At 37.9% G+C, this 7,796-nt stretch overlaps 1 long non-coding RNA gene across 1 annotated transcript in view; it reads right to left on the bottom strand.

Moving 5' to 3' along the window:
- LOC118912019 (uncharacterized) overlaps window positions 1-7,784 on the bottom strand; it is a 29,360-nt gene extending 21,576 nt beyond the window's left edge. The window contains exons 1-2 of the long non-coding RNA XR_005024693.2: window positions 7,312-7,784; window positions 6,726-6,773 (exon numbers count right to left, since the gene is read on the bottom strand). This is a non-coding gene — a long non-coding RNA (uncharacterized LOC118912019). The remainder of the gene's footprint in view (window positions 1-6,725; window positions 6,774-7,311) is intronic.
- Between the last annotated feature and the right edge of the window lie 12 nt (window positions 7,785-7,796).

Here is a 7,796-nt window from a genome sequence, read left to right on the forward strand (position 1 = left end):
AATATCCTTTCATAACTCCCAGCTTTCAATCATACATGATAAAAAGATTACATGCCTGTGTAATTCAAAAGCCATACTTCTTTGTACACAGAGATTTGCTCTACGCACAAACTGATGGATTGATGGCTGTAGGGGTAGAGTGTGATACGAACATCCAGACTAAATCACAAGAAGGAAAAAAATAACCTGAGATTTGCCACATTCAAATGTAGTCAAAAGGGACTCTGTATATTCCTCTGATCTTTCTTACAAACTGTTAAATGCGCACTGATCCTTGGAACTGTTAGTCCTCCAATACTTAAGAGGTTACTCACTCCCAAGAGATTATTCAACCCTGATCTGACAGAAAGTGCAATAGCTTTGCTTTTTACTGCCAAAAGCCAATTGATCTGGATTTCCAAAAAGATATTCTTTGTGGGAGGATTGAGCATTACCCCAGCTGGTTGGATAATTGGAGAGCCAAAGGAAGACATGACTGTCAGAGAGGACACCTGACAAGTTCCAGAACTTCAGCTTAGAGAAGTATTTCACAAGACTGACCAATTTGTCAAAAGTAGCTAAATACTGCCAGTGTGCAGTGTGTCATGGGGGAGTTGATGGGGTTCATTTGTGATGAAGCCAGAGCCCAGGAATCCTGCCTGATAATGGAGAGGCAAATAAAACAGTGAAGGAATGATTAATACAAAGAAAAGATCATGTCTAGTATCAGATATGCCTCTATAGTTTTATCATCATGATAGGGAAAAAGAGAGCTTTTGCTGTCTGTATAAGGTACATAAAGCCCCAAATATGTTTTCTTGTTCCTCATATTTTGAGAAAACTTTGGAAACATGAATTATCTTTTAAATACAAATCATTTCTCTTACATTTCTTATTACTGTGTGCTTTGGGCCATCATAGTTTTAATCGGTTATTTCATAAATAAAGGACTTCAAGGTTACCGAAACTGTACATTTTTTTAAGTATTTTCTATCTTGGAAAACTAATAGGACAGCATGTAACAGATTTGTCTTGCAGGAAAATAGATAAACCTGTCCATGACATGATAAACTATTAGGAAAATATGAGTTTTAAAACTTTAATTTCATCAAGGGTGGCTCTTTTCAGAGAAGTTAATACATGCAGGTCTGTATTTACACAAAAGTGAACATATACTTTAGTCAAGAATTCTTTACAGGCCTCTTTGATAGGGTTATTTTGTAAATCAATTTCCCTACTACCATTTAAAATTCTTGAATGGCTGAAATTATATCAACACATAAGTTCTCAATGAAGAAATACTGGTTCAGGTGAGGGACACATACTATAGGTGAATGAAGCAATTAAAATATCAGAGGGTATCAAATAGCCTAAACTATATATTTGGTATACTGTCTGTGAGACATTTAATTGTTTCATGTAAACTAGTAAAATTTAGCATTTTTCACTATTAAGAATAGTAATTATTTTACAAGTTTTTTTATTTTGATCCCTCAAAAAGGGTTTATAGATTCCCCATTAAATCAATGCATTGAATTTTTCATTCATTCATCAAACTTGACCAAATGCAGCTAGCATGTCCCAAGCACTATGACACTTGCTGGGAGAAACCATAGTAAGTAAAACATAGATAGATTTTTTCTACCCTCAAAGAGCTTGTAGTTTAGTGAGGGAGACAGACATAAATTATACAAATTATACTAATCTATTATAAGTGTTCTAAAGGATAAGCACAGGGTGCTATGAAATGTGCACAGAAGATGTGCCCTAGGTTAAAGATCCAGAAAAATGACCCCAGAGAGAGTGATATTTGAGCTAAGACAATATTCTTAATAACAGCTGGTATTATGTTAAGTGTTTTTAAAGTATTAGTTCATTTAAATTGCATTAAAATGTATTGAGTTAGGTACTTTGATTATTTTATTTTGCACTTCAGGAAACTGAGACTTAGAGAGGCAAAACAGTTTGTAAAAGGTAACTGAAGCTAAGAAGTAACAGAGCATGCATGCAATTGAACCCAGATGCTGACTCCAGAACAAGTATTGGATTCTTAACCATTAGTCATAGGGCCTCTCCAGTGAAAAGGATGAGCTGGAATATATAAGTTGGCTTGGGCTGCAATAACAAATTGCTTAAACAACAGAGAATTTATTTCTCACAGTTCTGGAGGCTGGGAAGTCCAAGATCAAGGCACAGACTGATTCAGTTCCTGGTAGGGGCTCTCCTCCTGACTTATTTGCAGATGCAATCTTCTCACTGTGTGCTCGCTCATGTGGCCTTTCTTCTGTGGTACACAGAGAGAAAGAGATCTCTCTCTTTCTTTCTCTTTTTATAAGGCCACCAGTCCTATTGGGTTAGGGCTCTACCCTTATGACTGAATTTAACCACAAATTACTTCCTACAGCCTCTATCTTCAAATACAGTCACACTGGGGGCTAGCGCTTCAACATAAGAATTTTGGGGGACACAATTCAGTCTGCACCTGGAGTAAACTAAGGAGAAGAATAGTGCTCTAGATTAAGGAATAATTATGATCTCAAATGACAAAGAGTGTAGTTTATAACAAACGTGTTTGAGACTAACAAGGAAACCATCTCTCCCAATAGAATCTAATTTCTGTAACAAAGATGCTGCCTTAAAATATTAGTAAAGACTGTCACCTAGTGGCAACAGGCAGAAGGCAGTTTATAGGTGAGTATTACTGAACTGCTTATACGTGGGCTGCTGACTAATCAATTTCCCTTTCTACTGTGGGTACTCCCAAGATGTTTTACCTAGGAATATCATACATTAACTAAGCATTACAACATTAAGGCAGTCACCTTCTTTCCATCAAATTGAGACACATACATGGGCACACACACTCAGAAAAGTAGTGTGACAGTTTCAAACTCAGAGAAAGAACAGGATCCTAAGTTTTATCGTATTCCACCACTTTGAGTCAGACCAAATAATTTAGGACCAGAAAAATGAGTAATATGAATCATAACTAGCGCATATGCTCTGTTTGGCATATCTGTAGGCTTGGGTCATTGTACTGGATATGGAGCCCCAGCTAGTTGAGATACTGTCAGAAAATAAAAGGAATAAGCAAAATAAGTAATGGGCACCGGTAGATAGGAAGTCATTTACTAGCAACTACAGTTCTGTGAGTAATTGTTAAAATTAGGACTCTGATTTTTTTTTATGTATATCTGTATCTTAAACTAAGAATAACTTTTTATATACATATATATCTTAAATTAACCAAGAATAGTATGTACTCTCCTTGGCAAGTAAAAACCATAACTGATATAAACATTCTGTCTTAATTCTAATTGATTTAGGAGCTAAAATCACCTGAAGTCAGATTAACGGGGACATAATGGTAATGTGAGGCAGTGCCAAGAACAGGGTTACATACAAGCTGCTTGGATCCTTATTATCCTCCTCTACACATTAGGCCCCTTCATTTAGGATAAACCTTCCTTTTAGTTCAACCAAGGCATTTTTCTCAGACAAGCCACCTCTATATCCTATCTCTGAAAGTTAGGAACTTTTAGTTTTAGACTTATAAAATCCTAAATGTAGATTGAGAACTTGACAGGTTAATGAGTGCTTTCAAGTTCAGATCTATGTATTATTGAGTGTATTAGTTTAAAATCTTCATGTTGCAAGCAACAGAAAACTCAAATTGGGGCCATTTGAGCAAAAACTAAATAGTTCAGGGGTATCTCTAGCTTCAAGAAGAGCTTAAGGTAGGGCTGAATTTGATCAGGACTCTTTTTTCTCCCTCTCTTTCTATCAGCTCTGCTTTTGATTCTACATAAAGCAGTCTTAAGCTTCATGGACCCAAGATGGCAGCTCTGGGCTGCAAAGTTTAAGTACAGAGGGGGTTAACAAAATCCATTTTTCCGTCAGTCCAATGAGTATCTTATATTTTTTCATTGGCTTAGATTCACTTACATACCCATCTCTCAACCAACTACTTTGGTGGGATACCTTAGAGCTGAAGGGCATAATCAATTTTAAACAATCCACATGGCTAAAAGTGGAGGGAAAGATGAATTGCCTCAATAATAATCAGAATGCTTTTGACAGGAAAAAGAGGAGGGAACTGATGCTGGGAAGTTAATCCACAATGTTGGGATTGAATGGTGCAGGGGACTACACCTATTCAGGGGAAAAGGAGTATAGCTATAGGGCTTATAAAGAGCTAAAGCTGGTGCTATACACAGCAGGGCCAGGAAAGACTGCAGAATGGACTGTCATTGTCATTACTTGTAACAACAAAACCTGCCTGCCTGATATAATTATTCATTTTGATGTTTTATTATCACAGCAGAAACTGTGACAATTCAATTTCCTGATACCCTCTCAGATGGTTCTTCTGCATCTTTTGTTGAATCCTTTTCTCCCTATGTTCCATGGATTAGAACAGTCATGAAAGCCCTGCATGTAGACCTTTTTACTCTCTTTCTCTAAGCCTCTTTCCTTGATCTCTGCCATTCTCCAGGTTTCAATTACTATAATCTTGAATGTAATTCCCAAAACTTCATCTCCTAGCCTATTCTATGAACCATGGAACTTAATAAATTAACCCAGCTTTTATTTGCAAATTCTATGTCTCAGAGTTCTGGATTTGTTCCTGCCTGACTTCAAAAAATAACTAGCTTGATGCAATTGTGAATGGAATTGTTTTCCTGATTTCTCTTTCTGCTAGTACATTGTTAGTGTATAGGAATGCAACAGATTTCTGTGTATTAATTTTGTATCCCGCAACTTTGCTGAATTCAGATATTAGATCTAATAGTTTTGGAGTGGATTCTTTAGGGAATATTATTTAGCCATAAGAAGAAAACAAATCCTACCATTCGCAACAACATAGATGGAGCTAGAGGGTATTATGCTCAGTGAAATAAGCCAGGCGGAGAAAGACAAGTATCAAATGATTTCACTCATCTGTGGTGTATAACCACAAAGAAAAAACTGAAGGAACAAAACAGCAGCAGACTCACAGAACCCAAGAATGGACTAACAGTTACTAAAGGGAAAGGGACTGGGGAGGATGGGTGGGAAGGGAGGCATAAGGGAGGGATAAGGAGGGATAAGGGAGGGATAATGGGGCATTACAATTAGCACACATAATGTAGGAGGGTGGGGACATGGGGAAGTAATGATTCCATAGCATCTTACTACACTGACGGACAGTGACTGTAATGGGGTACGTGGGGGGGACTTGATAATAGGGGGAGTCTGGTAACCATAATGTTGAAGTAATTGTACATTAATAATATCAAAATAAAAAAATAATAACTAGCTTGAAGCTCTACTTAACAGTATGAAGGAACAAAAAAGTCTAAACTATACTCTAAGTAAGGGTTTATTGTTTGGTAAACGTCCCTTCCACTAAATTCTAAATGCCTTGAGGACAGAGACTATTCACTTAGTGTACCAAAACAAACTTACTTATTTAATAAGTTCATGTCATACTATACACAGCTTTTCAGCACAATGCAACACTTCTTTATACCATTTCTGAAAACCAATCATCTCAATTCCACTGTAACAGTCATAGTGAAGGAATGATGACCAGTTCACTATCACAGTCTATCCCAGTTTTGAATAGGTAGGAATTATATGGAGGTTGGGGAAGAGTTGTTGTTTCCCTGCATCTAAAATCCCTCCTATGCTTGGTGGATCCACTATTCTGTGTGAGGAGGCAAAAAAATCCCATCACTTATTACATAAACTGAAAATCACAGATAATGCTTTTCTCCCCTGACTTGTGGTATTTAGCACATGGTACTTGGACCTCATCTGGGCATGTGCATCTGTATCTGGAATTGTGAATCTTGAACAAGTTATCCAAACAAGCAAGAACCATCTAGAATTCATCTCACTTGTGAAATCTAGGATCCAGTGGTGTTAGTGGCAGTACCCTATCCAGAGAGTCTGCAAAGAATGACCTCAATTATGATATGGGTAGTTTCTATGATTTTGCTCATGCTATCCCCTCCCCTCGAATGCATCCCTCCTTAGCTCTGCCATCCTTCAGCCCTGCTGAAGCCCCATCTACACTGTGAAACAATAAAGGAACACCCAGACAAAACTGGCCTATCCCCTCACACAACTCCTTTGGTAGGGTGTATACCATTCATGTGGCACTTATATATACCCCTGCAGTTATTTACATTTTTAAAAATAACGTACTCTATTGTTGGAATCTTCCAGACAGGAGTGGAGATTACCATATTTCTGAATTCCTTCCACTATGCCTAGTACATTGTTGCCGCTCAGTTAATAGTTAAAAATTTTTTTTAAATTAGATTTGGGAAAAACATTAATGAGTGTAGGTCTATCTTCTCATGAACAAAAGGAGCAAAATTAAGTTCAGATGCAGTTTATATTACCTAATTTTAGCCAGTCATGATTGGTCTAGGTTTTCACCTTTCTGATTCCTGAGTTGAAGAATCTTCGTTAAATGGTAGGGAAAATGAAATTTCATTTATTGAAGAATATGGTGGGGGGACTCCAAATGCATCTGCTAGCTATATTGTGAGCAACTTGAAAGCATCATTGTTGCCAGTCTTCTAACTCAGACCAGTCCTTTATAGGCTGGGCTCCCTGAGTAAGAAAAGGAAGTCTGCAAAGGAAATTGAGAAAAGAAAGCAAAAACCTAAACCTAGACTCAATGAGAGTGATCAACTTTGTCATAATACAGAGAAGTAAGGACTAAATAATGAATTTTGCAAGATATAACTCACAGGTGATGTTGAGAAGAGTCATTTCACTTGACTGGTGGGGACCAAAACCTGAGGTAGGAAAAGCATTAGAATAAAAGTCAAGAAAATGAAAATAGTGGATCTAAATCTTCTTTTTCCCCAGGAATTTTGTTATCAAGGGCAGTAAATAAATGGGTGGTGGCTGACCGGGGTCAAGGGAGGTCATTATTATTTTTTGAGATGGAAGTCGTGTTTATTTGCTGATAAGGAAGATCCACCAAGGAAGAAAAAACTAATAATGAAAAAGAGAGTAGCTACGGCCAAGTCCTTAGGTAGGCAGGAAAACACAGGCTCAAAAGCACAACATGACCCATGTTACAGCTGCTAGGACTCACAAGTGCTTGCTAAGTGTTAGCTATTAGTAGTTGTGATTGCTTAAAATTTTCAATAAATGAATAGGCATCAGGTTTACAAAACATAAATTCATTACTTAAATTACTTAAACTCAAGAGCTTGGATTCTAGCAGCAGACTAGAATCCAAATCCAAATTCTAGTTCCACCTCTTGGCCAAGAAACTTTTCTTCTTAGGGCTTCGTTTTCCTCAGTAAAGAGGATAACAATACCTACCTCACAAGGCTGTTTGCGGGCTTAACTGAGATAGTCCGTGTAAAATTTAACACTGTACTGGCAAATGGAGAATGCTCAAATGTTAACGCCATTATAATTGCCATTCTGTCCCAGAAAGGTAACTGTGATTCTGGCCTCTAATGCTTTTAGGTTTAGGCACTGTCACACTGATTCCTAATCTTGGAACCATACCAGAGGTCAAGCCTCTCAGAGCGCACACGAGCTGGTAGGTTGTAAGAGGCCGGCACAATATAGAATTCCCCATTGCCTCGCCTTCTAGGGACACAGTGTGTTTCGAGGTACCGCCGTAAAAACAAAAACAAAAGGCAACTAAAAGCAGACACCGGAAAGCCACCAAGGAAACCATGCTTCAAAAAAACTGACAAGAAAGGGAGCCACGTCTACGCTTGCGCCACGACCACGGCGCTCCAAATGCACCGGCGCTTTCGACAAGTGAGACGCTCCGGCGTTTCTTCCTTTACGCG

This window comes from Manis pentadactyla, chromosome 2 (assembly GCF_030020395.1).
Source record: "Manis pentadactyla isolate mManPen7 chromosome 2, mManPen7.hap1, whole genome shotgun sequence".
In the NCBI taxonomy this organism is placed as follows: Eukaryota; Metazoa; Chordata; class Mammalia; order Pholidota; family Manidae; genus Manis; species Manis pentadactyla.